The 27,688-nt window shown below is 34.3% G+C and overlaps 1 protein-coding gene across 1 annotated transcript in view; it reads right to left on the reverse strand.

Moving 5' to 3' along the window:
- SLC16A7 (solute carrier family 16 member 7) overlaps positions 1-24,775 on the reverse strand; it is a 58,446-nt gene extending 33,671 nt beyond the window's left edge. Inside the window, exon 1 of the mRNA XM_026050293.1 lies at positions 24,747-24,775. The gene's annotated coding sequence lies outside the window, so the exon portion shown is untranslated. The remainder of the gene's footprint in view (positions 1-24,746) is intronic.
- Between the last annotated feature and the right edge of the window lie 2,913 nt (positions 24,776-27,688).

The following is a 27,688-nucleotide window of genomic DNA, read 5'->3' on the forward strand; positions in this document are numbered from 1 at the left end:
AAGAAAAAAAGAGATAGAAAAAGGAAAGGAAAAAAGTGCAGGAAAAAAAAGAGAGATTGAAATAACAAAGTCAAACTAAAATCAAAAGCTATAGACAAATAATATATCTTGATAACACGCACTGGAGACTTCAGTCAGTCATCATCAACCTGTTCATATTGCTCATGTACCAATGTTCCATTAATATTCTGCAGTTGCCTGCTGCAAAAATCAGCTACAAATACAACAGCTTGTCAAAAAATACTCTGAAAAGAGGTTATTTTTTTCTTATGTAGAGACACTCTGATTTTACCAGAAGGTCTTATCTATTTATTTTCTGCAAACATTAGAGTGAACATTTCCTTCCCTACTTGCATTTTATCTGACTTGTCCTCAATAAGACCTATGAACCCTTGACTCAGCAGTCTCCAGTCTACAGCGTAAAAGAGCTGGTATGTGAAAAATCTGTCTACAGTTGCTTTAGAATAGTAGAGATATTTGGCATGCATGAAGTGTATTTTCCAGATCCACATAGTAAGTCAAGGAAAACAAAGATCTTGGCAAATTTGACCAAATTTTGTATTTTGTACTTTGTACAGGGGTAAGATGATTCAGAATTATCATCCACTTTCAGATATGGAAAATAAATGACTAAGTCTTGTAGCAAATAAGTGGCAGAGCTGCGACGTAGACTAGCATCTAAGTGAACTGTGAATTAGGACTGAGATTTTTAAATACATGAAGGATTTAGGAGCTCATTAACTAACAAATGCAGATGAATTGTATTGCCTAATACAGGAGTTAGAAGCACAGGTGGGGTAGAATTTTTTGCTTTATAGGTCTGAATAGTTCTGCTGCTCTACCTTAACCTAATGAATATTAATCACATTGCTGTATTTGAAATCAATGACTGTAATAACATTAGCAAAACAATGAGCTATATAAGAATAAAACTTCTCAAATACAGAAGAGCCTCCTTTAAAAGCTGCAAAAAAAAATTTTTTTTTTTTTTATAAGCATCTTGTTAACAAGTTCGAGGCAGGATATCATTATAGTGGATACCACCAAGTAGTGATAGCGTCTGTACTTTTACAAACTATTCTTATTACCCCCTAAGCAGTAGTCAGTATTTAAAAAGAAAATATCTAGTTAGTTCTGAGACAGCTGTGGCTGGGGATTTTGTTGTGAGGAAAGAGAGGATACAGAAAGACTCTGGTTGAAGGGATCAAGAGAGTTTGCTCCCTCCTCTGATCTCTAGCTACTCCGTTGTGAGGAAAAGTAGCTCCTAATGAGCACTGCTGTCCAACCTTAAGGAACCAGCTAATTTTGCTGAAAAAGGATGATAGCAACATTTTATCTGAATGTCTGTATTCTGAGACTGAGGTGTCTGCAATAAGTGAAAGTCGGGCGTATAAAAAAATCTCAAAAATCTGATTTTATTTCCTCTTTGCCACTAGGGTCTGACCTGCAGGATAAACAGACTGTCTCCAAGAACACAACTACCAAAATGTGGCCAGGATATCTAGCATTTCAGAAAGCCACTGGTCTTCGTAATGGTTCTGGTACTTGTTCTAGATTGATAAGACAGTGCCTGGGAATTATTTTGCAGCCTTGTATGCGACAATAAAATTTCTTATATGATATATGATATATATGATATATGTATATATACAGATATATAATATATGTAGTATATTCATTTATATTTATGGGACTTATATTATAATTTACTATTTTTCATAAAAGTTTAAGCAAATCTAAAAAATAACACAAATAAAAACAAAAATGTCCATTAGTTTTACTTAATTTAAAAAACTATTTCACTTCAGTCCACCACAGCAAAACATTAAATAGTACTGAAATATTCTGCCACAGGAATTTTAAATATAAAGTTCTATTGTATTCAGAAAAGACAAAGTCTTTCTAAAATTCACATCTCTGAAAAAAAACAGTAATTCAAACCATCAATAATTTATACTTAAGAATCAATAGCATAATATACTTCTTTTTCCACAGAAGCAGTAACAAGACAAGAATGTGCCTGAAACCAGTGTGGGAAATTAATATCTCCTCAGGCATCCAAACAGGCATATCAATATCATTCTTCCAAATGCCTTGAAGGTTAGCAGAAGCAGGTTCTGCAGAGGGAGGCAGAAGTAAGGGAAAAGTATATGTTGTAAAATAAAAATAAATGAACAATGAGTCCAACTCCTTTGGACTGAGGCTGTAATTGGCTGGTGCTTAGTCACAGCATCATCTGTGTAGATAATTGTGCGTAAAATAAAAACTGTTTGCTAACTTACTTAAACAAAGGCAGTTGCAGTTGTGAGTTCCTGGTATTTGTGAAAATAGCAAAAGGTGCAGTTCACCTTTGCCAAGAAGACTAGTGTAAAGGTTTATTTCAAATTATTACTTTTTCTTGCTTAAGGACTCAGTATAGGATTACCAAGACCATAGTGAGTCCTGCATTATAAGACATTGATTATAAAGAGCAAAAATTTGCTCTGTGTAATCAAAATTCCATTCACACTAACGTATTTCATCAGTTTGTAAACAGAGGCTGAAGATTATTACCATTAAATATGTTACTAAAGTCATAGTTAAACAGAACTACAACTTCCTTTTGAAAATATGGTATTGAATCGACCGTTGTGATGCCATTAAACTTACATTTTGGGTATTAGACTCTATGTTAACCTCACTTGCTGGTCTACTATCCATCTATATCAGTGACTACTGAGTCAGTGGTCAGATGACTAATACAGTAATTTATCAGAACTAATATTGATGCGTCATTTATAATTCCTAGAAATTTTGTGTGTTTGTTTGTTTGTTTGACATGTTATGGTGATTCACTCTCCTGGGAAACTATGATTGAGACTTTTGAAAACTGTTTTGTATTCTCATGGTTTGAACTTCCATTCATCCTGTCTTCTGATTTTATGTCTCATGACTTTAAGAGAAACTTAAATGCTCAGCTTACTGTGGATAACTAAAGGCCTAGATAATTATATTTAAGTGAAATGAATTTCAACCAAGGTGATTACAACTCTGTTTTAATTACTTCAAGAAAGTATTATATTGTACAAGTAGTCAATAGTATCTAGTCCAGAGAATTTGGTACCCCACATAAATTGGAATGCATCTAAATGCATGTTGTTAGCTTAATTGAAAATGTCAGTGATCTAGTCTGAAGAATTAGCCAGTTTTAATAATAAGTTGATCAAGGTTGATTAAAATTCCCTGCACTTGAAAAAGAAAAAAACCCTGAAACTAATCAACTTGTCAAAAAAAAAAAAAAAAAAAAAAAAACTCAAACTAGTTTTAATAAACTCAGCTAACCTTATTCTTTATAGTCCAAAGTGTTGACTGCCTGCACTGCAAGAATACTGATACATTTTATTTTTAACCACTGCCATCATACTTCTAGGAGTATTCCATCAACTTTAATTATTATAGTTTCCAGCTTTATTACCTCTTTTTTAAACTTAGTATTGCAACCATTTACTGACTAATTTTGCACTATTGCCAGTATAGAATCATAGAATCACAGAATGCCCAAGGTTGGAAGGGACCTCAGAGGTCATCTAATCCAACCCCCCTGCTCACGCAGGGTCACCTAGAGCACATGGCACAGGGCTGCATCCAAGCGGGTTTTAAAGATCTCCAAAGAATGAGACTTCACAACCTTCTCAGTATTGTGTTTCCTAGACATTTACATTGGATGAATGTTAACAAGAAAGAATATCCAGAATAGCTGAAATTACTTCAAATAATCTGGAGTTATATGCTTGATATATATTTTTAAGAATTCTAATGTTTTGAGTGAAGGAAATTATGTTTTCACATATTTGTAGTATTTTATAAATGGAAAAACTAAGGCTTCTAGTCAGTGTTAATGGAGTGCTCTGCACAGCTGCTGCATGCTGCTTGAAAAAAAAAATAACATAATCTTTCCAGAGCAGCAGAATTTCCATTATCATCAATAAGAGATATTCATTTTAATATCACTCTCTCAATACTGAACTCCAGAAAAAAACTAGTCTATTCCTTCTACAATTAGCTAGTTTTCACAAAACAGAAATTTCATGTTTCAAGATCAAAATTCCTGTCTTTTTACATAAAAGTGTAATTTGAAAGTGACAATATTTAATCTATTTATTGCTGCAGATAAAATTCATACCCATCTACCAGTTTACTGTTTGTTTTATGAAGATGCATTAGGTTTCAAATCAAAGTCTGTTAATATAAATTTCCGTAAACGTTACTGAAGTTACTGTGTCCTCATAGCCGTGCTCTGAGATTAGAATCAAATTACTGGCTGTCTTCTCTGCTGCAGCACTTAAGACTCAGGAAGCTTTCTGCGTATGTCCAACCAGTGGCCTAAAACCTGGCATGGAAGTATCAATCTCACACATATTGAAAAAATATTTTTCCTCTGTGCTAGTGCAGTGTATGACTCTCATGGGTGGAAATAGTTACTAATGTTTAAGTCTCGATGACAGCTACTTAGATTATGTAATAGGAAGTAAACTGATCTAGATTCTGTTCCTAGGAACATATGACTGGAATCAAATAACAAGCCAAGTTTGGAAAATAATTCCAGACTACAAGATCTTATCCAGAGTTGAAACTTCAAATATTCCTGCCAGTTTGGAAACTATTATTGGTTTAGGAAATATTTTCTACATTATTAATAAAATGAGAAAATTTGTTAATGCTTCTGATGATACAGGAACTTTTAAAAGTGTAAGCAGGGAAATCTAATGAATTATATGCTTAAAGTGTCAGCAAAACTACTTTCAGTTGAGCACTATTAAAACAAAATCACAACTAGGCAAAACCAAAAAGAACAGAGCCATCAAAACCCACAGTGAGAAGCATGCCTCTTAGAAGAAATTATCTGGAAACTATTATAACTTGGAAAAGCCAGGAAAGTCAGAAGCTTTTTCATTAATGTAAATTTTAAATGTTTTCTGAATACTGAGAGAATGAGCCATTTGTACAAAAATAAAATAAAAAGATACAGATAATACAAAATTTTAAAAAAATTAAACACAGCAGTGCTCATAAAGGTTTGATGTGAGTTCTTTTTCTGCCCATGTGAGCCACTGACTCCAAGCACAATAAAGCCAAAAGAAAAAATAATCTAGAGATCACTGAAAAATTACTAAAATATATTAGTCCGGCAAAAAGAATGAAAATAAGTATTTCAGCCATTTACCTTAACAGAATTTTGCGGAAATGAAAACTTTGTATACATTTATAAAGAACTGATGTGAAAGATCAATCAGTGAGGCCTCATAAAACTAAGTACAAGAACTCCAAAAATGTCAGCACATTTTCTTCCAGTCATAGTTTACCTGATAGTTTTCTCAAGCTGGAGATATTAACTGCCATTTTATTAATTTTACAATAAGCCACTGCAATAACTCTAAAAAAGCCAGATTCTACAGCAAGGTAAGGCTGCTTGCTGCAAGTGCCTTTGGTTTACAGGAAGGCACCAAGAATGCCCCTTCATCTCCTGAAGACTAAGCTTGCAAACATACAAGACCACATGCTAACACAGTGCTCATTCTTGTGGCCGTGCTGGGGCCGTCCTTCAGGATATACTTCTTGTCCTTTTCTTCATATAGAAGCCATATTTTCAAAGCATCCTTAGGACTCTGCAGGGGTAGGTAACCTCAAAGCCACCTAGCAATACTAAAGTAGACACATCCAGATCACTCAAGTTTTAGTCTTATTTTCGTGCTGCTATTTATCCTAACAAAAGATTACAAAATAAATTTGATTTTTTATTTGATAGCGCATGACTGGAAACAGAGAGCTGAACAGATGGGGAGGAAGGTATTTGTTCGGCACAGTGTAGCTGTGATCTTGATGACTAGCATGGCTAGCGGGAGCATAAGAGTCACGTTAGCTCAGCATCCCACCTAGGCAACTTAATTCTATACAGATATCAATGCACTTTGGTATGTAAAATAAAAACATGTATGATGTTTACTTGTCCAGTGTGGAAGATGATGATAAAAAATTTATTTGAAGTATGTACCAAAACTAATATAATTTAGGCAATGACAAGGATTTAGCATAAATAAATACAGGGAAGGAAGAAGTTAGGATTCTATTTGATTTTCATGGGAAGGAAAGGGATGTTTAATTGCAAGCTTACTATGTACTTTGTCCAAGTGTTAATAAGCTGATCTACTGATATATATACAAAGAAACTTTAAAGACCAAGACAATTTAATCAAATTCTAATGTGTACACCACCACCTATTGTGAAAAATTGGACATGGATAGATCAAAAACATCTCTTCTCTATTACAGAGTACATTTTTTACTATTGTAGTACATACCTCCCAAAGAGCATACAACACTGTTGTACCTCTTCTAAAGATGCAGTGTCTGCAGCTAAAATTTATTTGAATAGTTTTCAACAAACTCTAGAATTCATCAAGTTTAATATTAAATCATATTGTTTACACCTGATCAGTGTGTATAAATACCTCAAGGGAGGCAGTGAGGAGGAGGGGACTGGCCTCTTTTCAGTGGCAGCCAGCGATAGGACTAGAGGAAACGGCCACAAGCTGAGGCACCAAAAGTTCCACAGGAACTTAAGAAAACACTTCTTGACAGTGAGGGTGACAGAGCCCTGGAACAGGCTGCAGAGGGAGGTTGTGGAGTCTCCTTCTTTGGAGATCTTCAAAACCCACTTGGATGCAGCCCTGTGCCCCATGCTCTAGATGACCCTGCGTGAGCAGGGGGGTTGGACTAGATGACCTCTGAGGTCCCTTCCAACCTTACGCATTCTATGATTCTATAGCTATATCATTTTCAGCATTTTACTCTACAATTTACTAAGTCTTGATTAAATGCCCAGAATATATATGTCCTCATATAGCATAGTGTAGGGGCCCACTCCAAGGACGGCCGTACAGTGTTTATTAGCAAGAAGGATGCCTTGTTAGTAGATAACCATTTCAAGGCCAACAGTGCACTTGTTCCATCAGCGGATCAAAAACCAAGGCAGCTGTCCAGCTGCTGCATCACCATGAAGCTGATTGGACAGTAACTGTGGTGCACTTGCTTTTAGGCAGAAAAGGTATTATATCCGGGACCTTATAGTTAAACTTGCAAAGGATTGGATGCCAGCCCCGGAGACGGTGGCAAGATAGGGACAAGAAGAGAACATGTCAAATCCTCATTGGACTAATGACAGATGGGAGGCGTGGGATTACTGCATAAAAGTATGCTGGAGTCTGCAATAAACGGGCAAGATGGTAAACTCATATTGAGTCAGTTCTTGTAACTGGCTTCAATCTCCTACAGCATAGGGTCACCAAAGATTGTCAGATGCTTGTAGAACCAAACAGATGTTAGGACATCTCCAGAAACTCAAGGATGACAGAGAAGAATTCTGAAATCCTTTCCCTCTCATACTGGCATAAGGAACTGTTGAAGGCCCTAGAAATCAAATATTTATTTTTCCATATTTGAATATCTCATCACAGATTTTCCATTAAATCCAATACTACATGTTTATTTTATATAACATCCTATTACTCTAGCTTATAAGTGGCATGTTTTTTGCAACTTTTTTTTTCTCCAGAATGTAAGTCTTTCAATTAAAATTATCCTTATTAGTCTGCTAAGGTGGGCAACTCAAGGAATAACATTGCATCATTACTCAAAAGCAATAACATAAACCCAAAATAAAATGCACATTTGTTGACATGTGGTTGACTTTAACTGCAGAATTTGAATCTCAAGTACAAAAATGTTCATTTGGTCTTCCTTGACAAGAACAAATGCAGAGATTCATGAATATTAGTTTTTATATTTCAATATCACTACAAGAAAAACTTTATGATTTAGATTGCTCTATTAAAGCAAGTCTGTCTCATCATTTTGGGGCTGTAGATCAAAAACTTAAAATCCTCAAACTTCCTCTATAATAGCTGCAAGGTAAGTAGCTGTACAGTTTATATAAATGTGTAGCAAATGAGAGATGAAATATAAAGATTTCTCTAGTTTTTGCATGCTTCCAGTTAGCAAACGGGCACTGTAAAAATATTCACACAAGAAACCAGGTGAATCATATTTACCTGGAAGCTTAATAAATCAAGAGCAAACCATATTGAATGAAGGGCACTGGGCACATCAATCTATGCAATGACTCTATTGTCACTTTCAGGATAGAAGTTTAATCAGTTCAAAAGCAAAAAGCCATGAGTCATGTTTTTCCTGGTGACAAATGGATACATATATACACTGGCAAGTTTGTTTGCTTTATTGCTTTCTAATTTCTTCTGAAGGTCACCATATACATAAAAAACAGTTTAGAAGATTTTTTACATCTAAAATTGTTCAGAATGTATAAAAATATATACAGTGCACTCCACATATCTAAGCTTTTTGTCTTGATAACAAGACAAAGAGGCAGCAGTAAAGTTTTATGATTCTCAAGGTTTTTCCTTGAGAATGCAATACAATGCTGGGATTCACAGCCTAAGAGCATTATAGTCCACTGAAAAATATTCTTTCTGTGTTGAAGGCAATAACACTTTTCTTTATACACAAAGCTGCCAACTTTGGGAAATGAACTTTTTTCAGACAACTGTTAAGGACACATGGTTGACTTATTTGTGCTGAAGTCTTAAACTATAATCCTACAAAAATATGCTCAGACTTCTGACTTCACATACAGTCCAACTGAATTCAATGAGACTTAGTTCAAGAGGCTGGATTACAAATCCGTATTTCTAATTGTCATTTAACTAATGCCTTCCTCAGTCAACAGCAGCAGATGAAACAACAATAACCATCTGGAATGACTGGATTTTAGTAAGCATCTTTTCCTTACAGATTCTTTTCCTAACACAATTTCAGCATCTCCTTTCATTCTCAAAACATTGCCAGATTCCTCACTGGAGATTATACTTGTTTTGATCTGTTTGATTGAAGAACATCATTTTTGTTCCATTAAACTTTTAAACTTTCATTAAAAGTTTTCATTAAATTTTGTATTTTGTTTACTAAGTATCAGATTTGCTTGCCTTTGTTCATTCTTTTCATTCTTTTCTTCCTTTTTCTCTTTTCTTGTAAGTTATGTAGGGTGAGGTTTATATTTTCAATGAAAAACATTTTTATGCTAAGAGACAAAAGTAAAATGAATTCTGTCCTAGCTAACCCTAAATTTGAATGGCCTGGACACATAGAAATAATAAATTGCCTCAAAAACTATGTCTCTAAAATGCTCCATATGTTTAGTGCAATATTTATATGACTAAAGAATTTATATGATACCAAAACAAGCCTAAGTTGCTTTTTTATACATATGCATCTCAGAATATTCTTATGTATTTATGCAATAGTATTGAAGAAATGTAATTTGAATGCACAGAGTTTTTAACATGCTCATTGTGGGTAAATGTGTGATTGGTCTATAGAACAGAGCTGAATGTGGAAAATGGAGCACTGATAAGATTTGATTTTTTTGACCTTACTTTACCAACATGATAGGGAAGTGAGATAGGACAGAGTGACTGAATGTACCTGTTCAGGTTTCTTGAGCAAATACCAGAGTGCTAAAGGATGAAGCACATAGTGTTGTTTTCATCCCCAAAGCTTAAGTGAAGCTATGATTCATCTTCTTTACAAAATAAAATGTAATGTTGAGGAGGAGCATATGAGACACTGTCTGGCTCTGCAGATTTATGAGTTAGTCATTGTCTCTAGCTTCTTTATGTTATGTATCAGACCCGAAGCTGCCTTAGAAGTTTAGCTGAATTCTATGAATTCCTGAATATATTTACAGTGCTAAAAACATATACATGATAAAATATTATTATTGTTATCTATCTATGCTGTTTATTTCTAATGTTGTTAACACAAATAAGTTTATTTTCCATTAATCTAAAGAAAATCTTGACCTTTTATAGCAATATTCTGTAATAAGAATATTGTAGAATATGTAATTTCAGATATCTAGCAATTATTTAAATGAAAACAATATTTAAATGAAAACAACATTGTAATGCAAAGATGATGAACAAATTCTCTTACATAAAGAAACAAATATTTCCTGATGTGTCATTGTATTTCAATCATAATTCTGGAAGAGATGCTGGTCCTCTACATTGCAGTCTGTCAATTCAAGAAAATAGTAGATAAATGATAGAATGGAATGCCAGAAATTCTTTCAAAACTGTGAACTGACTTAGAAATGATGTTAGCATGAGCTAACTATAAGGTTGTACTTGTGTCTTCTCCATAGTTACAGAGGATAAGTTACAGTGAATATATACTGTATATGCACACATTTCTATAATGATGTAGCTGCACCTTACTTTCAGAAAATACATTCTTTTTGTCCATTAACACAGCCAAGCACTCACTGATTTGCTCTGATATATCATACCTATCTGCTCTGATGTGGAACAATATAATATTACCCTAGCATATGCCGCCATGTAACTGCAAAACCGTTGCCAATTGTCAATAATGCACAGCAGAGATGGCTCTAGGGCACATACGCATAAAATATACTAGTATATGCTATATACTCCAGATGGAGTTTTTACTCTTACTTTTACTCTTACAAAGAAAGATATATTTAACAATAACAATAGCAATAACAACTAGTTGTAATTTTAGAGATTTTCTTCTGGATAATAATGCTATATAAGTGAGTGTGAAAAATATGAACCCTTTCTGAAATACGATAGGATGTTTATATTACAGGTAGTAAAGTTTCTCAGGACAAGAAACAAAGCACAGAGATGTACTGTATTGAGACTTCTATTAGCTTTCTCCCTAGAACTTTCTTCTCTTCTATTCAAATACGAGTTGATTGGTATAGGTCAAGATGACAGAAATATGTTACCTTTTCTTTGGAAATATCTTTTTTAAAAAAAAAAATCTACTGAATTTATTTTTTCATCTTAATAATGTTTTTTCAAGATCTGAATTTATCATATGAGTGTATATTAATGATATATCTGGCTGTTTTTAACTACTCACAGAACATAGAAGCATAGTCTATTGGTAAAAGCAATGACATACGTTTCATAAGAATGTGCATAAATCCGTCTTTATTTCAATTAAATGTTTAGATTTAAAAGATTTGCAAACTGTGTGTTTGCATCTAACATATGCCTATCTAACATGGCAGAATGTGAATCACAACAGGCAAAACCTAAAGCAACAGTACATGTCCTCCTCCAAAGCAGCACCCTCTCCAGCCCAAACTAAATTTCTCTCACACTTGTTCTTCCATTGGTGAAAGAATATGAAATTATTTCTTCCAAAATAGAATAATTTTATCAAAATGGAATGGTAATGTACTCCTGAACCATCTCATCACTGAAGTACTCTCTTGAATTGAATAAAAAGCTTTGGCTAAAAAGTTCTTGGATAGAAAACAAACTTGAATATTAGATGATGTTCTCAGCACTAAGATAGTGGTTAAAAAAGTCACTATGTATGGCCTGTGTCACCTAGCACGGCCAATCATGTTGCACCATACTGATTAGGTACACTGTAAAAATGCAGAACACCTGCAGAACACCTTTCCTGTTTAAGTTAAAGAATCTTAAGGGGAGCAAGACTCAAGTTATCTAGCACAATCAAGGCACAGACATCTCTGAGCAGGCTAAATAGCAAAATTTTAGAATCTTGAAAGAATTTGGAAAAAAATTAGTGGCCTTCTAAGTCAGGCAGCAGCTATTCAAGGTTTTGACCATTGAAGTTTGGCATTTGGAAGCTTATATTCCTTTCTACACGATGCTTATATTCCTTTCTACATCACACTTTATGAGATTAAGGGGTGATAAGAACTGGCCAAATATATTTTCCTTCATCTAGAAACAGTGGAAAGAATCTATCATGGAAAGCTGACCATCTGCAAGACAAATAGCAGCCAAGGCCATTCCATAGGGACATGAAAAGCTCTAAGTGTAACTGTTCATATACAATAAATTCTGCTAGCTTTACTTTATCCATTAAAAGAATTCAATGATGAGTGAGGCTCTTGTAGACCATATTGTCTATTGTCTGCTTCTATTCTCTTACAGACTTCAGTGGGAGAGACCTAGTTACACTTGTCAATGACAAGGTCTTTAGCACTGTATTATTTTTGCCCTTGAAAACTGCCTTTTGCACAAACCAATGTTAAAATCTATTTAATCTATCTACATTTTCAAGTGTTTATCGCTGTGGTGCTGTACCTGAGTGGTGTAAAGATTAAAAAAACAACTGACAGACTGCTTGCAGGTAGGCAGTAAAATTTATGTGCTTTATGAAGTCTAGTAGCCGTAATTATGTGATAGCAACTCTCCTTACACTTCATCCCAGTTAATTCTCTAACCAAGACAGAGATTTATCTTTTTCTTTATTACTATGAAGACCACAGATTCCTTCTTCAGGAGGCCAAGTGGGAATCCAATGTCCAAACTTTGCTACTGAAAAGTATTATCTGTTGATTTTGTAAATTCAAAAGCATTATGTAGCAGAAACTTCCTTCTTTTACTTCTTGCAGATGAAAGAAGTGATCTGAAAAATACCTGATATTCACCCCCTCTCCCCAACATAAGAAGAAATTAAATTTAGAGGAAAAATTAAAGCTAGTTACAACTTTGGTGTTATACATTACTTAGCTGAAATCATAGACATACACAAATTCCATACATTGTGCTCTAGTCCAAGTATTGCCTATTTGTGCTCTGCAGCAAAGACAAGTATTTATTAAAAGACAATAAGTAACAAAAATTGTCTTAAAAGATTAAAGATTAAAGAAAAAGATTATTGTCTTAATAGGCAGTAAAAGTAACAAATACTTTTAACAAGTATTTTTTAAAAGATACAGCAAGAGGAGGGCAATCAAACTATTTTCCTTGTCGGAGTAGAATTTACTATGAAGAAAAAGCTACCACAGCAATGCAAGAAAGCATACTAAAGTTTCAGAATACCATGCATGATATTTCTTGAAACCTCAATTGCAATTGTCATCTATTCTGCTTTCTCTACACATCACACTCATCTTCTTTATTGTCCTTTGTTTTTCTAATATTTTAATATCTATGCTCACACCAAATGATATACCAGGGGGCCTTTATTGAGATCGCTAACAAAATATTTGGCATCACAGCAGAAAAGGTCACCTTCTAGCCTCGTGACTAGAGGTTTTGGTTCACCCTCATTGACCCTGCCTGTACATATACTCTGTGTTAAGCCATGCATGAATATGAGGAGGACTGCCATGCAAGAAAATGTAGGCAGAGTCATGTTAATCATACACACCTGTTATAAAATAAGCAATCACTTCTCCCTTTTCAGTGGGATATGCTTTACTTTATAGCCATTTAGTTTCCTCTCTTCTTCTGTTTAATTTTTTTAGTCAATTCACAAAAAGAATCTACATTTTCACACACAAAAAATAGATATGTCTCTTTTGCATAGTACAGCACAATCAGAGATATCTTCTGTAAACCTTTGTCTTCCTCCCAAATTTTGAGTTTTACACATAGGAAAGAAATAACAGTCTTATATTTCGAATATAATTGTGACAATCTTTCCACGGGTCTCTTTAATATAGGTTCCAATACCTAAATGAAAATGATTTTTGAGGGGAGTTGTGTTTCCTCCATCAAGTCTCTGAAACAAAAGTTGATGCCAAAGAATTTGAAGAAACTGATTAATGTAGTTCAATAAATAAATGATAGGAACAAGTGTTACTAAAATCCTAGCAATTAGTTTTCCAGGCTCATTCTGTGTTTCAGGTATGGCATACTTGTGCATGCAAATAAAAAAGAAAGCTTTTATAGAAAAAAAAGAAGAATATTCTCAAAAGTTAAGTTTTAAATAAGAGAAGACTTTTAAATATGACCCAGGATTTTATGCATCTCAGTTCCTGAATAATCAACTCACATTACAACAAAAAGGTCTTGCTTTCAGAAACTCCAGAAAGCTTACCCTGTGTAAAGTAACACAGTATAATAATTAGGAAATGGAAATCTGGTTCTGTTTAAGGAAGACATCAAGCAAGTTTTCCATGGAGAAACCTATACTATCAAAATTCAATGTATTTTGAAAGCAGAACTATGATACAGATATTTGCATATGAATAGTTCCCAGCATCATCTGATCCCAAACATGTCAGCTGTAGGATTTATGGTGACCTGATTATTTATTGCTTGATTATCCAGACTGTAGATTAATGCTGCATACACCTGGCATATTTTTGCCTGAGATTTTCTGGGCAGAAATACCAGCATTGTTTTATGAAACAATGGACCTAAACAACTGAACTGCAAAAGACCTCTATACATTCACGAAAAAAAAAAAAAAAAAAAAAAAAATTGCTAATAGTCGTAAAACTAAGACTCAAAAAGTTTTCCAGATTAGAAGCAAGGACTGTGTAATATTTACATGTTTTACAAGATGAGTTTGTTTCCTTTTGGTAATCCCATTTGTCCTCACTCATCCTTACTTCCTCAGTCACATATATGTTTGCATGATGTTATGTATTTAGTAAGAAGCATGTTAGCACCAGATAAGTTTACATTTTTTTTCAAAGCAGCAAAATAATTTTATTTAGAAATTATCTATTAAAACAGAGTTTATTAGGCAGTACTGGAGTACACTTTCCAGAAACATTTCAAATTTCAATGGCTCATCTTTTCAAAAAATTTTAAAAGAAAGTTCTATCTATATCAGCAGTAAATGGAAATAACTGAGACTGATTGGCTGATGACCTAGACAAAAAACAGACATTATTTTGTATCCTTAAAAGTTTATCCTGTCAAACCTTACAGGTCTGAGGACCAAACAGCACTTACCTAAGTTTTATTCCATTCCCCTCAGAAATAATTTTAATGCTTTACAAAACTTTTTCTGTCTACTACAAAACCCTGTTACTGCTTGAAATGAGTGACTATCAGTCTGTAAAAATTGACAAGTAAGTACATTTTCTATAAACTGGGTAGCTGGATGAACCACTTTCAGAGAGCTGAATCCAAATAAGTGAACTAAGTCATTCCATACTATGTCAAAACTAAAGCACAATATTCCTACTTGCATGGTGTGCCTCTGACAAATACAACTTGAAGTATCCAACAACAGACATGCTGTTATTATGGCAACTGTACAGTGTAATAAAAGAAACCTTGTGAAAGTCACAGATGACAAAAATTGAAAGAAAAAACATAGTGCTTATTTACTTTCCAGAAGCTGTGCCTACTTTAAGTCTTTCAAGTCTTCCATGACTATTTCTGATTCTGTAAGTTCTCCAGCAAAAAATCACTTTTTATTATTATTACAGTTGTAAACATAGGATGGTAGATGCTGAAATGAGAATTTCATAAAGCAGACTTCAGACTAGAATAATGCATTGATCTTTGATTATTATATCTTGATAGCATCATGTGACTATTATACCATGATATCATCAGTCCATTATCTTTATTGACTCCTTCCATATCTATAGGACATAGAAAAGAAACAACGTTGGTCCTCTCTTCACAAAGATGTTAAGATGTGGAAACAGAAAAAGGTGGATGTGTCTTTGAGATTTCCCAGTTGTTTAAAAAAGTAAGGCACTTACACATTCTTCATATGAAGAATGCGAACTCGCAGAAAGAAGGAGATATAAGGGAAAAAAATAAAGCATAGGATTTTAAAAGAGTAAATTTATTGGAAAAAGTAGGAAAAAAAGTGCTGATACGTTATAATAGGTAAATTCTGGAGCAATATGAAAACAGTTCATTTCTATGATTATAATATTATTAGATTTTTCCCAGTATCCCCTCCCAGAAGTGCTGTTTATGGAAATATGAAGATTTTATGGAAATATATAATTTCTAGTGATTGAAAAGCCCTTTCTACTCTGATTTAGTTCAATCACTTGTCTATGTTACTCAAGTTGTTCAAGAGTAAAGATCAACAAGTGGCTAACTTGATGTAGCTAGACACTCTTGATTCATGTGATAGGTTCAGAAGAATCTTCTTTCCAGCTCATTCCATATTGATGGAACTGACTTTCTCCCAGTCTGCAGTGATCTCTTCTGATGATCATGAACTTTCAAAGATGATTGAAAGCAGTTTTGCAATGACTTTCTCCCTCAACACTCATAGATGTGTGCCATCGGGGTCTATGGACCTGTGTATGTCCAGTTTGGTTAAGAGATCCCTAACTCATTTCTCTTCTACTAAGAGAAAATCTTAAATGTTAATTTTGGTCTAGTTGTATATGTCATATTGATTGATAAAAATGAGTTTCATGGTAATTTGAAAAGAGAGTTCATGACTATTGCAGAATTCTTAATCTATGGAGATATATTTATGATTATGTCATTCTTTATGTTGAGGTTAAATGAGTCATTTTAAATGAAGACCAAGGCCATATCATTTACTTTATACATTGCAATGATATTAAAACTCAGCTCACACTCTCTTAAAAGTCTATCTTAAAATAAAATGAACTAAAATAAAAAATAAATTCAAAAATAAATTCAAGCCAATTATGATACATAAATAAATATTCCAGGCACTTAATGGTTCTTTCATTATAACATTCATTTTAGTGCATTACATCAATGGCCTAATTATGACTACTGAGTAAGAACACTTGTAGTGCCATATTTAGTTATAATGTGTTTTTTTTTTTTTTTTTAAAAAAAAAAGGTTCCTAATTTGTTACTAAATTATTTTCCTTCTCCTTCCTTCATTTTTTATTTTACTCTTTAATATAAATGAGTATGGATGAAAATTCCTGAAACTTCCTCTTGAAACTATGCTTAGTCTTCTGATTTGTAGAAGTTATAATTATGCCCTCATGCAAACACATCTTAAAAGGACCTATTCTTAAAACAGATGGCAGGTATAAACTATCTGGGAGAAGAGAGGTGCCTTTCCTTCTCACAATTTAGACATTTTTGCATTATCCTAACCTCAAGTAATTATGCCCAAGAGCTATGAGTTCCCTTTCTTGTAAATCCATCTTAAAAGTCCTAACTCAGGAACACCAACAAGAAGCTTTATTTTTGGCTGCCTCTCATGGAGTCTTCTGCAGTCTGTATGGTCAGCTGTCATTTACAATACATACTGCTTCATCACAGCTATGTCCTCAGTCCTTTTGATTTTCTACTGCATATCTTAAGGTCTCACATAATTTCATGTCTGCCACCATTTCCTTTACACTGGATAATACAAAATGACAAAAGCACAAATGACTCAGAGAGTTTCAAACAGACCAGTTGCTATATGCAAGCCTTTCTAACACCTCTTCTTGACTCACCAACAATGCATATTGTTTACACTCCATACCATCCATCCTGCTATCAGCTGCAGTTATGACGATCTCAGGTTGAAGATACATTAATCTATCCTTTTTGCAGAGTTACCTGTGTAGGCAACCTGCATACCAAGGCTGCACCACCATTTCTCTGTGTCTGCCCTCCCAAAGACATGCAGGTTGCAAAACAAACAAAAACAAGCCAAAAACCTTCAACTATGTTACCTATTATACATTTCCTTTTCTTGTTCTAAAATTTATGACTCTTTTTTTTTTTTAACAAGAATATGAGGTTTTCTTTCAACTAGGTCAACTATTTGAATCGGCTTTAAAAACTCTGAAAGCAATGGGATGAAATGGAAAAACAGTTTATAAAGCCACAACAGACACCTATCCAGGATACAGGGTAAAGAGGAAAATATGGAACAGCTCTTCCCAATCAATCTAAAGATGATGTGATTAATGACACATTGTTGGCGTCCTATGGCTGTTAATCTATGAAATTTGAATGATATAGAGAAGTATACACGTAACAACTATGCACTATGAGTAGGCTTTCGATGAAAGGATCAAGCAAATAAAAAGACTTTTTTTTTCATAAAATCACTTTTCCATTTCACACAGTGGGACTCACTGCCACAGGAGATAAGTGGAAGTCAAACAACTTTGTTGGTATTATGAGATCATAGTAGACGCTCTTAAGAGTTTATGCATACCCAGTTCATAGTTTTTGGAAGCAGGCTGCTGAGTTCACTGTAACTTTCATATTTCATGTTCTTGTATGGGTATCAAAATAGTATCAGACAAATTTTAGTTTCACTAAACTAGCTTCAACTTATTTCAAGAAAGCAGTTGTATTTCTACAGACTTTTATATCCTACCTCTATAGACCGAAGATTGAAGGATTCTTGATGGAATAACATATTGGTTATTAGAGTTTTAGTAACAATTTCTCTTGTGTACATTTTTAAATGTTTTAAAGGTTGTAAAGGTTTTAAAGTTTATATTATATACCTACTTATTACTGGTTATTTTTGCTCATTTGAAAAGATCTGGGGGGAAAAATAAAGACATAGAAATGAACAATATTTTTTTCTGTAATTCAGAAGAACGTCCGCTATATTTGGAATCTTTCCTGTCAAAATATCTATTTTTTTTTTCTTCAATGATGCATGCTTTTAAGAAATCCACAAAGGGTGAAGTGCATCCTATTCTACTTTCCTAAGATACACTGTGAACCTTTCCTAAAACCTAGGGAAAAAATGAGCAAAGCACTCAAACTCACACCATAGAATTACACAAAGATCTAAACTCTTTGTCTACAGTGTGTTATTAATAATAGTTGCACTTTCCAGGCAAATTAAATAGCTCTTTGCAGCTTTAAATAGCTAATTTTAGCAATCCATAATAAGTCCGATCTTGAATTCACAGAATTAGTTTGGAGAGAATCAACGACCTTACAAAGAAGTCATAAATTTTACAAAATTAATATTAACATGTGGATAACATGTTTAACATGTGTGCTACTTATGGGTAAATATCTTCTGCATATGTGCCAGTCAGTGCTGGAAGAAGTGATGCAGTGATGTAGATGTAATCTTACCACAGGTCAGAAAGTGTAACCAAAGGGGACAGATAGAAATGTCAATTATGACGGTTGTAACCTACGTGAAATAGAAGCAGTAGGTGGAAAAAAAGGAATATGCAGAAAGAGAAATGTAGTGAGAGAAGTTTTTAAATAAGAAGCAGTTCAGGAATGTTATGACTTAATTTGCCTGACATAGGATTCACTGACTAGAAATTAGAGAAGATCAAGGACTTGCCCCTACGGAAAGGATAATAGTCCACAAAAGAAAGAAATAAAGGTCCCTAGATAGGATACAAATCTTTGCTCAGTTAGGGCAGTGTCCTTCCCAAATAATGTTTTATTTCAGCTCCCTGATGCCTTAAGAAGGATGAGGCTGTCCAGGGAAGGGAGAGATGGAGAGGTTACCACTGTCAGAGGTTTATGTATTTCCTGGACATGCTTCAAAATTAAGTCTTTTTAAAAAGGAGAGATTAGTTATTATTATTCCCAATGAAGGAATTGTTTTTTAGAGCCTAAGTGATAAGTACTTTCTTAGCCTAAGGTATAAATTTAATGTAGTATATTTTTTCACTACTAAGAATTGTAAAACAGCAATTACTAGGAAAATGTTTGTTTTTGAAGACAGTATTTCCTCTAACTAAGATCAAAAACAAAATTATTGTCTCACCTAGCAAGGAATATAGTCTTCCCTCTACAAAAATAACCCCATAAAACTCTTCAATAATTCTGTGGCAGAAGACACAATAACAGTTCAACAGGACAGTGTCTTAATGATAAGTATATGTAAAGCATTTCTTCTCGATCAGAACTAGTAAACTCAACACATCAATGGACCAAATTCTAGACAGGAAAAAAAAAATCACTGTGAGGAAGTGCGGGTTTCCCTTTTACTTCCTGTTTGCAGATCAGTTGCATGACGGCTAGAGGGCATAGCTGCTGCTGTCATACTGGTCTTGTGTAGAGGAGGAGGATATAGGAGATAGCTGGATCCAGACTACCAGACAGGGATGTGCTGTTCATCCTCTGATGCCGATGCAGTTTCTGCTGGAGCACATGCTGTCCACAAGAAATCAATGCAGTACTGCTCTCCCAAAGGCAGCCTGTCTTTAAACCAGAGTCTAGTCCTAGAGTTACAAGTACTTCTTAAATAACCTATACATATCCCTTAAGTAGCTCAGTTGTTTATAGCTCACATCACTTGTGATGTGGAACTGGGTTGTGATTGTCAAACTGACTTCCTGGGTGGAAGGACACCATAACGTTTTCTGGTTTGTTGAACAGAATTTGATACACCTGTTGATAGCTTCCTTACACCTGTTGATAGCTTCCTCAGATTTCTCGTCCTTGAAGGAGGAGAACCTTAAAGTTCCTTGCTTTCCTAGTCACATGATAAATGCAAAGGTCATCAGTCCCAGTTACGACTGGCAAGATTGCTCCCTCTCATTCTTATTTAACTTTGGCTTTGACTGACAATTGACTATAAAATAGTCAAGCTGCTTTAAGATTAAATTGTGCTTTTTTTCTTGCAATTTACAGTGAACAGCATTTATTTGTCATTCATTTTCAAACTCTGTACAGATACCTGGAGTTACGTACGTTATTTTGATACTTCAAGTAATATAGTCTGAAAATCAAAAAATAAAGCTCACTTGAAAATTTTTAGAAATAAATATATCACTTTATTTAGACCTTCCAAATGGAAGGAGATTAACTAATTAAACATTTATGCAATTCTTGTTATCAAGGAGGCTAAATACAATTGTAGGGTATCATCCACACTCTCTCTGATTCCATGGGTGATTGTGTGTCAGTTAAAAGTCTTGTCAACTTGTCTTATATTCTTATAATATAGATACTGTCTATTATTAAGTTATCTTTACTGTGTCATACATATAATATCAGAGTATACTCATCCTTTATAGCAATGGATTTGCATCAGAGTTTAAATTAGAAGATACTGAAATAAAGAAAAAAATGAATGTGTACTGGAACATACAAAATGCAAGAAACAAGTTAAAAGGGACTGCAAAACAAGATTGGGCAGAGAAATATTGGTCATATTATTGTCTATGGTACTAACACTTTGGACAAAAAAGTGTTATAATTCACAGTGTGTAGACATCCATAGCTTATAGGTTGTTATAGATGATTATAAATGTTACGCAAAAAATACATACACAATCCCATACAGATCTGTAAGTGCTCAGTAGGATTTTTCTTGTTTTGTTACAAGGTTTTTCTCTTTTAAAATGGCTAGTACCTAATGGAAAAATGAGCTATATTAACTGATGTATATAAAAAAAATCCTAATACTCATTTTAAAACTATTTTTCGTTTTGTTATTTTGTAAACTGAAGTACCAGCTTTGCAGAAATACAGATATAATATGACCCTTTGATTCAGTGAAATGCGTACCGATTTCAAAGGGAATCTGTCTGTTTTAACGCTTCTACCCCATTATCGATAAATATTTTAGGATTCAAAGTAAAAGAAGGACTCTTGTGAATGCTTACACAGCTTTTTACTACTTGTGCATATATTTACTAGACCCTAGAGCATTATCAAGTTTCACTCCGACAAGCCGCTGAAGGGAGTCTTGCTGAAAAAAAGAAAACAGCTTTGCATATTATGCTCTACAAAAAACATCAGGATACTTGTATGAATAGAATTAATATTGGGACTATACTGGGGCTATTTGCAGCTCTGAGTCTTTAAACAGAATCTAGCGAGCCAGAACTGAATTTACTGCAGTGCCTCTTACCCTCAAAAAACCTTAGCAAATAAATCAGATAAGATTCTTTCCAGAAAAAATGAATTGATGTTGCTGTATAAATGCTGATTTTTTTATGCCTTCTTATTTTCTTTGTAAAGTCAAAGTTCACTCTTTAACTTTTCATAAACTTTGTAGATTTAAACTTGAGGTTAAAGCAATATTATCAGCTCATGCCTCACATTGCTATCATTTTTTTTAGCCTATTATTATTATTATAGGTTAGTACTCTCACCTACTCTTGCCTGTTTTAAACATAAAATGGACTATATAACATCCACTTTTACAGCAAATCATTCTCAAGAGTTTATACAAGAGTTTAACATGCAAGTGGACAAATATAAGTACACATAGTTTATGATTTTCAGAATTTAAGTAATTGACATATATAAGATATATAGCCTTTGTGTCATTGTACGCTATATGCACTGATATATTTCGGATTAAAGATTTACTGCTGCTTAACTCATAGTCCTAATTTCTTGCAGTATAATAAAAATACAGAATTTTAAGTGGAAACCTGACAGAGACAGCTGAATTTCAGCATGAAATACAATTCCAGTGTTTACAGTGTCTGTTTGTCTGCTTCTGAGTACAAATATGTATTTTCTTTTTCCATTTGATTATGTTCCTCAAATAATTCTCTCCTTTGCTTCTGTATGTGATCCACAGGAATAAAAAGGAAAAAAAAAAAAAAAAAAAGAAATCAGAAAAGTCTGCTGTCATAGCGAGAACTGTCGCTGAAATATGATCATGATTCATTATCATCATATACTAATGGAAACACCTCTGTTTATGGAAACACCATAAAACACTGTTTAAATATCACATTGTGATTATTTTATAATCTCTGTAGCTACCTTGCCCACAACTCTTCTCACATATTCCTCTCCTGCTTTCTTCTGTTATTTGTCAGTGTTCAGGAACATTGCTCCCTTCTGTTTTGACTTCTGGGAGAAGGGACGGGCTGATTTGTTGGTTTTGGTATGTTTGGTTGGTTGGTTTGTCTTTTATTTCCCATTTCTTTCTACCTTCTACTTGTTTAAGGGGATACGGAGGTATGGTAGTAAATCAATTTTGTGTGACAATCTGAAAAACAGCTTTTCAGGAAATAAGTTAAAACAAAAGGAATTCCAATCATATGGAAATTTCACTAAGGTTGTATGCAGCATGGTGAAAAATTGCTTGTCCAAACAGACAAGCAAAATCTTTTTTATGGAGATTTTGCAAGAATTTGGGGACCTCTCTACCATAATCCTGTAGTATTACCATTCTGTAGTCTCTTTATTTTGCACATAGTAAGTGACTAATTTTATTGTTCAAAAGCTACAATACACCAGTTCTACTTAAGGATAGGAATATACAAAAAAAACCCAAAATAGTTCCAGCTACTAATGTGAATATATATATTTATATGTATATTTATATGTGAATATATATATATTCTATTGATTAATCTTCAAGCTTACTTCATAAATAATTTATGAGTAACTTTTTTCCACCTAGATTTAAGGAGGAGCATGTAACAAACAAATACAAGCAAATACAAATCAAAAACATATATAAAAAGAGGTATAAAAACACTCATATGAAATAAAAGTGGAAACTGTTGCTACTGACCAGGCTCAGTAATCTCAGTTTTGTATTTTATAAGTCCATAACCTTAGTAGGTGTAAGTCATGAGAACTCTACTGACATTAGAAGAGTTGTGAAGATGACAGGTAAAAGTTCTGGTCTTTCAGATGTCAACCTAATCTCGAGAAGTCAATTTGGCTGAGTTTTGAGCTCAATAAACAAAGAATTAGAGACTGACACTTTAAAACATGAAAACAAGGATGACACAAAGACAACACCAAAAATCCACACGTCATTTCCATGAAATAAACTCAGCTCTAAATAATACATTAACAGTCACTTTAAAATTACCAATGCATTCATCATTAGCTAATCTATTTGGGTTGGCTGGAGGGGTTTTGTTTATTTCTTTCTTTCTTGTTACACATGAAAAAAACAGAGTTGGAGATTAGTTTTGTACCTACTTCAGTCAAAGTAATCTAATAATTTGGAAGTGCCTACAGCTAATATGAGTCATAGGACATTGAGTTTTGAGGTCAAAAAAAGACCAAAAAAATCAACTGGTGTCTGTGAAATACACACCCGAATTGCTTGCTTTTAAGAAGCCCTTCAGCCTTTATTTTAAAAATCTCAGGCCAAATAAGCTTTAATCTATTACTCGGTTTCACACACAGGAACTTCTAATTTTTGCCCTCCCCAAATCTTTATGAAAATAAGATGTTTATCTTAAACTTGTAAGTAGATTTGGTATTGCATTTATAAATTATATCCTATGTATTAAATTCTATGCATTTATAAATTATATCCCGCTGTACATGGGATTAATTCCCTCTCTCAGGCTATAGTCTTCCTTCCCACACACTGCTACAGAAATCATCTACCTCGCCTGTTGGCTCGGTGATGTCCAACTCATTTTCAAATCTTCTTTGCGACCTCATTCATCTTTACATACTAGTTGAGAGCTTCTTGAACTTCTTCATGGCTGTGTTTCTGCCAAACACTCTGCCTGCGCTCTTTATCATTCTAACTCAAGCCAAGTCACACGGATACATAATCACTTTCTCATATACTTCACTCCAACAAGGATTTACGTTTCACATCCATCAATTCTGAAATCTGACCTGAGCTACACTGATGCTTCCCTCTTTTTAAAGTTCCTTTTCAGAAGATTCATCTTTGAACTCAGAATATTTCCTCAGAATATTAGCAAAATACATTAAGAAAAAATATGAACAAAGCCTGTAATACCTGAGAAGACTGGAGAGTGTCACTGCTCAGTCATATTAATACCTGCTATAACTCTTTAGAAGTAGATAGGGGGTCAGAATATTTCTTCTGCTAAGTGCTTCATATGCTTTTGTCAATATATGCCATAAAGTCATTAAAAAGCTGATAGCAAATATTGTGCAATGTGTGTTAGTGCATTGACTTGTCTTACATTTAATTAGGCGATTAGTTCTGCACGGATTACCACAGTAATCTGAAACTACCTATTACCACTAAGTAAAGCTAAAAGAAAACAAAAAAAAATGGCACATTACCTGGCAGACAGCAGCTGTCCGAGACAATAATGTGACCTTGATAGATGCAGAGTCTTTGTTCAGTTTGAACATTTAAAGACTCTTTGGAGACCCGATTGGCTGAAGAATACACATGATGTTTGTATGTTTTATTTTGTGTGACCAATTGCCAAATCAACAAGCATCTCAAATTACTATGGCACAGGAGGTTAGGATGATTCTCAACGTTTAGTACATGAGCCCATAGAATGGCATTCTTATTTTATGAACATTACACTGCCTGCTTAGGATTTCTTTCACGGTTTCATGTCTAACAAACAGGACATTTCCTACTAGCCTCTGTATAAGGTACACATTGAAAAGCATACTTTTATTGTGTAGCCTCTAAAATGAATCTGAGCACATCTGAACATAGATTATGCCTCCTGTTACAAGAGTTCAGGATATACAGAGATGCTGGGTATTAACCTGTCTTTTAAAACATATAGAAAGTTAAAATCACTGACGTGATTTTGTTCAACTAATAAATATAATAAAAATATTGTAAAGATCATTAGGCAGAAGTATAAAAACAAAATGCAGATATTCAGTACAGCTAACATGTTGCAGAAGTCTAATGTCTTTTTCTCATTTAAACAAAATTGTCCAGCAATTAGCTATAAATATGCAATTAACTTCTACATTTTTAGACTGCTCCATTTGCAGGCATAGTAACATTCCATTTTAGGTTTTATAGAGTAATTAGAAACTTCTTTGTATTAGTAAGCAATGCTGGCTGCTACATTAATTAAAAAGCTGTATTTTGCTGGACATAATGTAGAATTTGCTTCAGAGAAACAGAATTTATTTTATGTTATGTCCTTAATTTTACAAAAAAACTTCCCATTTTTATATAGGGCAAAATCCATTCATCTGCAATACTGACAACAGAATAAATGAATACATAAAACACAAATTGTATCTTAGAACAAATCATAACTTCACTCATTAATTCTGAGCAAAATTCATTTACAAGTTCATATCAAAACCAGTTTTCTTTATAATTGCAAAAATGACCTTAACTGCCTTCCTAGAGGAACAAATAAACAAATAAAAGCGTGTGTGTTAGAATTGTTATTTTTCACCAGTCTCACTTGCCATACTTGTGTTGGCTCAGTATACGATAAGGATGAATAAATACTGCAAGGGATGAAATTGCATGTCCAAATGAAATGGAGAAAAAAAAAAGAAAAAAAAAGAATGCTCAGATTAAAAAAAAAAAGTTATGCTTGTCCTAATTATTCAAAATATTCACTGTGCAACTGATATTAAAGCATCAAATCTCTTACAAGTACTTTGGTTGGGAATTGTAAGCAGTCTTTAGGGCAAAGCTTTTAAGAAAACTGCCATTATTATCCCTGCCCAACATTTTGAGCATTTACAGGGGAAGATGGAATTCTTACATGGAAGAATTTATCTGAAAATGGTGATGTTAATGATGATCAGAATTTCTAGGACTTGTGGCTATCTCGCAAAAAAAGTGAGATGAGTTTTAGAACTACTATGAACACACCCAAAAAGAGTGGTTTAAATAAAAAAAGACTAGTCTAATCACGTGAAAATATTATCTCCACACTGTCTAAAATTTTAATTTGAATCTGAAGCCATCCCTTAAATAAGGCTGAAATATAGGAGAGATAAAATGCAGCAGTTATAGGTAAACCTCTGACGCAAAACTGCTGCAAGGACTCTTTGAAAGTGTCTTCATGTCAATATCGAGGACAAGGGCAGGAAGGGCACATGTTTGCTGACACACGCACTTAAGAAGAGAAGGAAGCAGAGGTTGCTCTAGCCGCAAGCACGTGGGAAGAACAATAGTGTGTTTCCTATTATTGGAAGGAAAGAGGAAGCGCACTATTGTTCGTGCTGGACACCCTCTGTTAAGTTGCGACACTGAGAGCGAGGCTCCGCGTCTCACCCGTACCAGCAGACACGGCCCCCCGCTGCGGCCACCAGCGGCCACCAGCACCAGGCCCTTCCTGACGCAGGATTCCCAGCTCAGCAGGGCAACACCCCCTCCTCCACGATCCCTGCATCTCTAAAGAGCGGGAGAAGGGGGAAAGGATATGAGAACGAGCATCCTCCCACTCCTGCTGAACTGACTGTGGGGTCAACAGCTGCCAGAACGGCTGAGCTCCAACTCGGCACCGCAGCTGCAGATCACGGGCAGCTTCTGTCCATCCGTTTGGAGAGTGAGCAGAAGGGCTTAAATCTCTGCCCATGCCATGGCATATCTTCTAAATTCAAGGGACTGAGTGAAGTGGGAGGTCAGGGCTAGTGTTAAAGTGCTCCTGAGTGACATGGCTAATTGGTGCAAGGCGCACTAGTGGCAATCAGCTGCCTTGCAGCTCGCTGCCAGCTTGAGCTTGATGTGACAAAGTTAAAACTTCATACTGTCATGCATCCTTGCCTGTAAAAATATACAGATACCAGTAGAGATATTACTCAACTCACCATACCAGACTAATGCAGGAGATTAAAAAAAAAAAAAAATTGAGAGCTCCTCCGAGACAGATGCCAAGATGAAGTTGCTTTCCTGCACCTTGCTGCCCATGGAGACATGTCCGCTCCTTTTAACCCTTCATTTCTAGAAGAGAGTCAGACACTGGAAAGAGGCTGAGATTTTATTTTGAGATCATGAGTTTAAACTGTAAAAACAGAAGCAGGTTCACAAGAATCATTTGGTTTAGATGCTCATCTGAACTTTGTCAGGTTATTTTCTCAGTAGTAGTTCTAGAAACACATTTTTTTTTTTTTTTTGCAGACATTTAAAACAATCTATTTTTTGGAAAGCCAATTATATCTATTAAAGATAAACCTATTAAAGCTCAATTTTTCCTTCAATCACAATCCAATGATGTTAATTTTCTTTAAAGAACACTTTCTGCTAACAGAGCAAAGAGTACTTAAAGCTATACATATAA

The sequence above is a fragment of the Nothoprocta perdicaria genome, unplaced genomic scaffold (genome assembly GCF_003342845.1).
Source record: "Nothoprocta perdicaria isolate Ctin4 unplaced genomic scaffold, notPer1 scaffold_67, whole genome shotgun sequence".
NCBI classification, from domain to species: domain Eukaryota; kingdom Metazoa; phylum Chordata; class Aves; order Tinamiformes; family Tinamidae; genus Nothoprocta; species Nothoprocta perdicaria.